The sequence below is a fragment of the Crassostrea angulata genome, chromosome 5, assembly GCF_025612915.1.
Source record: "Crassostrea angulata isolate pt1a10 chromosome 5, ASM2561291v2, whole genome shotgun sequence".
Lineage (NCBI taxonomy): Eukaryota > Metazoa > Mollusca > Bivalvia > Ostreida > Ostreidae > Magallana > Magallana angulata.
This window is the reverse complement of record NC_069115.1, coordinates 6,638,943-6,647,690: the sequence shown is the minus strand read 5'-3', so window position 1 is coordinate 6,647,690 and position 8,748 is coordinate 6,638,943. Positions and strand designations below refer to the sequence as shown.

Here is an 8,748-nt window from a genome sequence, read left to right as displayed (position 1 = left end):
TTTATTTTCATTAAGAACCCTCGGAACAATTAAATAAATCAAGAAAATCGATCGCTTATCTAAATTTCCCGCCGCTATTGGAGCTGCCATTAAACTTTATTCTATGACGCCTTTATTCCGCTTTGTTTTATCAACATAGCATCAGTAGATCTATGTTAGCAAATCATTCTATTCACTCAAAGATTAAAGAAATAGCCAAGTCGTTTTATAAGGGTATTTGAGTCTGACTCCATCATGATTATTTCGTGCAATCCGTGATTTTATTTTAGGTTACTGCAGGTTTCGATTAATCGGTAAACTGTTTAGTCTGTACTTAATCTAATAGATTCTAGCCCTATCAGTTTTTATTGAGTAATGAATCACAATCGGTTTCTTTAGAAAAAGAAGGAAAATGTTTTCAGTATATATGAATATGATCAAATATGATAAAAACATTGGAACCATTCTCAAAGTTCGATAAAACTAGCTGTTTGTTCGATGAAAATATTCAGATGAAACTAGAAGTCACGTTGTTACAAGTGAAAAGTATTACCCTCGTAAGGCATTTTTCTAAGAATATTTCAGCATTAAGTAAAACATAAATTTATTTCAGCATTACAATTGTAATTAAAGGTATATATACCGGTATATATGCTTCATTTTTTATCAATTTACGGTCAATTTGTTCTGTTTTTGAAATACTCGTCATCACCAATCGCGAAATTTAATATGTACCTGACGTGGTTTTATAAGCTCCTATTTGCTGACCCGGACCCTGTTTTGAAACTAAATTGTATATGATAATATCAACGCCAAATGATTTAGAAATTATCAAATGAATATCACTACTAGTATGTTTAATTATATTTGCTACTTACAATTTTTTTTCTGAATTTCAAAACTGGTTTATAGAAATGGTCAGAAAAGCTAATAGTTCATTAAGATAATTGCAAGGAAATCGATTGCGAGTGTAATAAAACTATATTAAAAACATGCTAAAATCAGATTTCAAATAGGTTTAATATATAATTTAAAATCGGTCAATTTTTATCCTTGTATCTCAAGATGTACAAATATGGTTCTCTGATTTTTATTTCCCTTAAAATGCAACTATATGTAAAATGTTTCACACAATACTATAATTGAGTGTTCATATTATACATAGTCTTTTCGACTCAGCTGGACATACCATATTATACCAAGTCATTTCAAGTTTACTTGAATCACTTTCTTTACTTCCGTATGGCAACATGGACAATACTTATGAGCATTTGCACACTTTGAGCAGTTGATGAGGTGTCCACATGGAGCATACACCGCAGATACGACTTCCGTGCAACCCGAGGTCTTGCAGAACACTTGATATCGAAGTTTCTCATTTTCTTCACTTAGCAAATCGATTTCTGTCAAAAGAGATATAACATGTAGTATATGTTTGTGTTCCGAAAATATACTAGTTCTATATTATAGATAGAAATAATCTTACCTTGCGTTATGTCCGTCATATTTCTTCGATTTCGAAATTGAAAATAAACCCAGGTTTCCCCGAATTCTATTAATAGCAATCCTATTTCCCTGTATTCTATAAATACAAACAAAACATTTAACCTATAAACATTTAACATCCCCTTTATTTGTATCATAATTAGATTTCTGTAATAATTATCTTTTAATCCATTGCAATTTATTGTTAATATAAATATATCATATAATGCAGATTTTTAAAAATTATTTCCATTATACGAGGATTGTTCGGAAATTATTGAGACATTTACTCTTACTCTCTCGTAGGTTGTAATTTAATAATATGTATATTAGTTTAAAGTGTATAACCTAATTACTTATACATGTATAAGTGCAATTAAGATGCAAGTTAGATTTTAGATTATTTGGCATTTATTGTAGACATTGTGTAAACCTATTTATTCTGTTACTTCGGGTCAGGCACTTGATTAATAATAAAGTAAAGCATTATCAGTATATATCAAATATTTCATGTAAGTGGTCAGTGTTCTCCACAGATAACATTTGTCAGGCTTATTGACGTTGAATACGTGTTAAATTCAACTTATGTAATGTGGAATTCTAAATTTGGCAAAGATTAGGTTGGAAATACATGTATATAGAATTTCTCATGATATTGCGATATGGTATATCATTTTCATCGAACGAGTTGTGTGTTTTCTATCCCCAAGCCTTTGGATAACGCGTTCAGAGAGAAAAGAAAGAAAGAAACAGGTGGACAGAAATTTTGTAAGACCTCTTTATGCGGTGGACATGTGTTAGAAATAGGTTAACATTCATGTTTAACTATAACCTTGCCGGTGTAATGAAGAATAATGACCCCCGTAGAATAATGACCGGGGGTCATTTTTCTACGTAGAATAATGACCCCCCGGTCATTATTCTACGCAGAAAAATGAACCCCCCGGTCATTATTCTGAAGAATAAGTGTCATTTTTATAAAAATGAGCACACTCCACATGAAGAAAAGTGACCCCTGTAGAATAATGACCCCCTTGTAGATTAAAGTTTTTCAGTATATTATTTTATTATTTGTGAAATAGTCTTTACACTATTGTAATTTTTACTGCTGTAGTTTACAGAAAGTAACAGAATTATAATTCATATTCAAATAAACTTCAAGTGAAAGAAGGGGTATGTCTTAGAAAATCAAAATCCTTCCGTTATAACAAGGTATTGAGGTATTGCATCGGGGTATGGTTGTCATCTTAAATATTACATATACATATATCTATGGTGTTCCGATAGGGCCACTTCGACCTAAGTTGCAAGGGCGATAGTGCGAAGGCGAAGGAGCAAAAGTGCGAAGATGCGACGACGAAGCGCGAAGATGTGATGCATAAAGTGCGAAGGTGCGAAGGCGAAGGAGCGATACTACTATCGCTTCTTCCCAACTTTGCACTCTGGCCTTCGCATCTTCGCACTTTCGCCCTCGCCTTTTTTTATTGCATTCAGTAAGTCTCGGTCGATTACATAGAATTTAATACAGGCAACGTACTCGCCAAGTTTTTCCGATTAATCCATGCTATTATTGGTACGCATGTGCTAGGCCATCGCGCTTACTATAAATGTTTATAAATATTTTAATGTGTACATGTAACATATGTGTTTACCAGTGCTGGCTATGCCTAATCATTATATACTCCACATAAAATGTAATGTCCGCCATAATGTATACATATGCACTTCCAGACTCCTGTCCCTTACCAGCCGTCTGATTACCGTGGACAAAACACAATAACATTCTAATTTCATTTTGCGACACTCCTTGCTCATGCATGGATCTAGAGGGGGAGAGGGGGCCCGCACCACCGGAAAATTCAATATTAATAATTTTACGCAGTAAAAGAGAGGGAGTCCGGACCCTATCCCCCTGGATAATTTAATTTTATTAATTTTATTTTTAAAAAATCCCAAAATATGCCTTGGAACCCTTTAAACGATGGAGAGTTCCGCAATTATAAAACATAGGTAATCACAGATTACAAAGCTAACCGAGACGAGGCATCACCTTTATGAGGCATCACCTTTATGAGACCACCTTTATCATATTATTTGAAAACCATCCTTTATGATCTTGGATATTCATGGATTCTGTTTTGACACAAAATCGTATATCATCTGTTAAAAAACTGTATGATAATCATATGTCCATATGTTAATCAATACAATAATATACAATTAAAAGTGCATCTAATCATACTTACAATATATATCATATAAAACCATAAAATACCGTAAAAAAATGTGAGATATGATATTGTAACGTATGATATGACATTGTATTGTGTTATACATTATAATTGTTTTTGATCAAATAATAGAATATCATAAAACATAATACAATATAGTATTATATGAAACAATATCATATTGCAATAATACATCATAACATTGAAACATATGATATTATATTGTATTATTAAGCATTGAATCATTATTTTTTGAAAGATGTGGTCTCATAACTGCAACGTATGTAAACCTCTTATCAACGCTTTTAAAAACAATTTTTGGGAGTTGATTTTTAATCAACTCTCCTATGCAGTCACTCGGACAAACCGAAAGTGAAACAGTGTTTGGACCTCAGCACAAATCATTGCTCCTGACAAGACTTAGTTCTTGAAAATAATTGATGAATTCGATGTAATATATGCTAAAGCATTGTTTTTCAAGGAAACTTATTTACAAATACCTTTAAAATAGTCAGATTTAAAATGGTACGAACAATTTAAATATTTTTTGTAGTCGTATGTATTCCTACGCCATAGTTCAATATAGTCTCGTTCAACTCGACGCTCGGCTGTCTCCGTAAACCCTTGTCGGAGATTAACGGTGTCAGCCGAGCGTTTGGTTGAACGAAACTAGAGTTCAATATTGCTTGGATCCATACAATTTTCGAGAAATATTTCTACCACTGATACATAGTTTGATTGAATTAATTTTACCTTTAAATATTATTTAACATGATTCATATGGAGGTTTCTCGACATTCTAGTCGAAAAAGTTCAAAAATTCATATTATAAAAATATGCGTAATTCAAATTAATTACTACATATACATGTTCTTGTCATGCAAAATAACATATCATTGATTTTAAAATAAATAAACATCGACAAAATCAATTCCCGCCAGTTCTTCAGTACTTTGATTTCTTATTATAATCGATCAGTGTTTATTATCTATTTAGATTTACTATAGTCAGATACTCTTCACAAATTTGCTCCAAAAGAAAAAAGTCTATTCATGATCACAAAACAACATTACAACAAATGTTTAGAATATTGATGTTCAAGTATTACGTAGAAGAAAACAAAACTAACGCAGAATGATTTTTTTTAAAAATCACTTTCCCCAAGAAATGTAAATAAGAAGTATTCATATTCCTACGTTACCTGCCCCTTAGTCTTTTTTCATAAAGATATATAGATGTATCATTCTTCGATTGACAATGCATTCACCAATGAATATTGCTTATATCATTACAACAATTATTCTTTCATGATTATCGTTCGTTCATTATCACACATATCCTCATTGTGTATGAATTTTTCTTAATTTGCGTCATTTCCCGCCGTATGTCGACGAGAGAAGTAACGTAACTGTTAACAATCATGCAATTTGTGGCAATGTCAGAATGTTTTGCGTGTCCTTGCTACGGATATGAAAAACTATATACAGCGATATATTTACAAGTTCGGTGTTTATAACTTCAAAATCAGTTGAACAGAGTGAAAAATTAAGTAACTTCAAAGTCATTTCTTGGATACGGGGTAACCAATTTCTATTCATATTTACGGGGGGGGGGGGGGGTCATTTTTCTATGGGGGTCATTTTTCTTCATGTTTAACATGAAGAAAAATAACCCCTGGGTCTTTTTTCTTCAGAAAAATCCAATTATTCTTCAGCTAGGGGGGTCATTATTCTTCGTAGAAAAATGACCCCCGGTCATTATTCTACGGGGGTCATTATTCTTCATTACACCGGCTTATTGCTAGACATATGAGTCATACAACGGTGTGTGTTTTCTTTCTTTTATAAGAAATTTACTCATTAAGAAAAAGAAGTGCATGTGTATCGTAGATATCCATGGTCTGAATATGATATAACAGGTATAGCTATAACACCTGAATACTTTAAATCTACATTTTGTATATACAAGTTTTCAGTCGTGGGGCGCAACAAGGGGTAATTTTGACGTTCTGCTTTATAATCAAATGTTTTTAAAGGTATGAAAATTATGGTCATTTGCAAAAGAGCTCTCATCGATTGTCATCGACACCGATACGCATCCATCCTCATAAAATGAAGATGACAAAATATGAAATTTTTTTGGTTTACAGCACAACCACTAAATATGCCGTGTTACCTAGTTCTTCATATTGCTTTTCTGAATAACTATTCACGCGTACATGCAGGTGTAGAAGATCAACTAAGAAATATAAATCCTTCTAAACCTCCAGGACCTGATGATATTTCTCCACATATTCTTAAAAATATTATCCCTTCCATTATAAGACGGGCCTTACAAAATTGTTCAATTTATCATTAAGTAATAAACAACTCCCTCATGTGTGGAAGATTTCTAATATCACACCAGTTTACAAAAACAAAGGCAACCCTGAAGAGCCAGGAAACTATAGACCAATCGCTTTAACCAGTATTTTATGCAAAATTATGGAAAAAATCCTTTTTAAATATCTCTACAACTACATGTTAGAGCATAATCTTTTATCTAAAAACCAATTTGGTTTTCAACCTAGATATTCTACAGTGAATCAACTTTTGGAAATATACAATACTATTATTAGCAATCTAGACCAAGGAAAAGATGTTAGATTTATATTTTGTGATATTTCAAAAGCATCTGATAAGGTCTGGCAAAAGGGACTATTATGTAAGCTAAAACAAAATGGTATCTATGGGAACATATTAGATTGGATTGAAAATTATCTTACTGACCGCGAACAAAAAGTATTATTAGAAGGATATTCCTCTACTAAACAATGTATAAATGCTGGTGTTCCCCAGGGCTCTGTACTTGGTCCATTTCTTTTTTTGGTATATATTAATGATATTACTCTTAATCTTGAAAATCAAATTCGGTTATTTGCAGATGATACTGTAACGGTATTTTAAAATTATATTATTCTTCTGTTTTAATTATTACGTAAGTTATTTATCATTGCTCTCCGCGAGCAATGTCATTACGTAATTGACCCCGTTTAGAAAGATTGCTCCTCGCGAGCAATGCATATTATGTATATATAGAACGGGTACAAATTACGGGGGGGACTTACTTTTTTTCTATTGCGGGAGATACATGTGCAGTTCAGCCAGTGATGTTTTGATATTTTATTTGTGAAACTTTGGATTTTTATCGTAATGTGAATAAACTGTTAATAATTCTACTTTGTGTTTCTATTAAACTCAAGCGTATGCTTTAGAGGTTGGAGCATTATTATCTCAAGGAATTAGTTAAAATATGAGTTAATTACCTGTGGATTTCATAGTATAGAGCCGTTTACCGCTCGACGGCGCTACAACTGGTGGCAGCGGTGGGATCATTATACTTTTTACGGGTTACGGATATTAATTATGAACTTTTGTGAACTATTCTATGCTGGATATTAACATTTTGTGACAATGGAATTAAATCCGGGAAATTCTGTGCAGAGACAGCGGTTTGTTAATGTGATTGATTTTGATGAAAATGGACATCGTGTGGTTGTGGGACAAATGGACCTATTTGCTCACAAAGAGTGTCCAAGTTGTTATTTAATGTTTAACCGTAAGGACAATTTCAACTGCGCCAAGCGAGGAAATAAAGATATTTTCTTCTACCGGTGCCCGTGCTGCAAATGCAGAGTGAAAGCATTTCCGGAGGAAATCGTAAACTATTAATTATCAAACTGGATCCGTTTGTGACATTTGTGTTTTTAGTGCATTGTGCTCTTTTTCTAAAGATATTTCAAGGTGGTGACCGCACTATATATTCTCCAGCTAAGATGGATTTCACGAATAGTACGCCTACTAATGTACCACAAACTACGCCAAGATCAAGAACTTCTGTAAGACGGAATCTGATACAGGATTTTGAAAATGAATTACCGACTCCTGTTGTCACCAATTCGCCCCCTGTTCAGGAGATATTTGCAAACAGAGAGAACTGCACTGAGGTGGAGCATGAGAGTTCATGGTATTCAGGACTTATGTATTGGACATGTGGAATATCTGCATTAGTATTGACTGTGTTAAGCGTGTTTCGTTATTCTCCGCAAAAACTGTTGTTACGTTTGACTCATGAAGCGCTAGGAAATATATCGATAATATTTTTGGGCATAATTGTGTGTGCAATTTTGTGGAAATTGTATCAGTCTACAAAGAGAAGGACTGCCCGGATACCTAATATGATGCGAAATACTTTAACTGGAAGAACTTCAGATCAGGATACCGCGAGTTATAATGAGGAGGTTGGATTGCCAGGATCAGGATTAAACCTTCACGTCAAGCGCACGTTTAAAGGAGAAGGAACAGAAGTGTGGAGTGAATTTGTGCGATATTTTGAGAATGTTGCGACATTAAATAACTGGTCTATTGATATTAGGCGCAGAGTTCTCATCACTACTTTCCGTGGACAAGCGGAAGCGTTCGCATACGGATTACCGGACAGTATTTTACAGGACTATAACCAGCTAAAACTGCAGATGGACACTAGATTCGGACATACTGCGATGAAAGAGAGTTACATAGTTGAGGCAAAAATGCGAAGGAAGCTGCCTACAGAATCGTTCAGGGACTTTGCCCAAGCTATTGCTGACTTATATAGAAGAGCTCATCCCGGAAATCGCGACTATGTGGAAGAAGCTAGCCTTAAAACTTTTATGGACAACTGTAATGCTGATAACGATTTCCGGTTGGCTGTAAAGCGCACTAGACCAAAGAGCTTACAGGAAGCGGTGACTGCGGCGATGCAGGAGGAGTGCATTCGAATGACGGAGAATAGGAATTTAAGAAGCAAGGAAAACAACCCTATTAGACCAGTTTACGGAGTTAGTGAATTCCCCAGGAATGCCGAAGTTCCAGTTACTAAGAAACCATACCGCGCGGAGTCAGAAGAAAAGAGAAGGATAGCGAAAAAGTGCTACGGATGTAATTCTGTTATGCATTTGTACAAAGACTGTCCAAAGCGGAAAATCACCAATGAGAAATCTTTAAATGTAAGGGTGTCGAGGCAGTAGGCCATG

General features: G+C 34.1%; 1 long non-coding RNA gene across 1 annotated transcript; it reads right to left on the bottom strand.

The window, feature by feature from the left end:
* Positions 1–980: 980 nt before the first annotated feature.
* Positions 981–1,580, bottom strand: LOC128185763 (uncharacterized). The gene is made up of 2 exons (XR_008243838.1): positions 1,466–1,580; positions 981–1,382 (listed from the first exon to the last, which is right to left on the bottom strand). It is a non-coding gene; the product is annotated as an uncharacterized LOC128185763 (long non-coding RNA).
* Between the last annotated feature and the right edge of the window lie 7,168 nt (positions 1,581–8,748).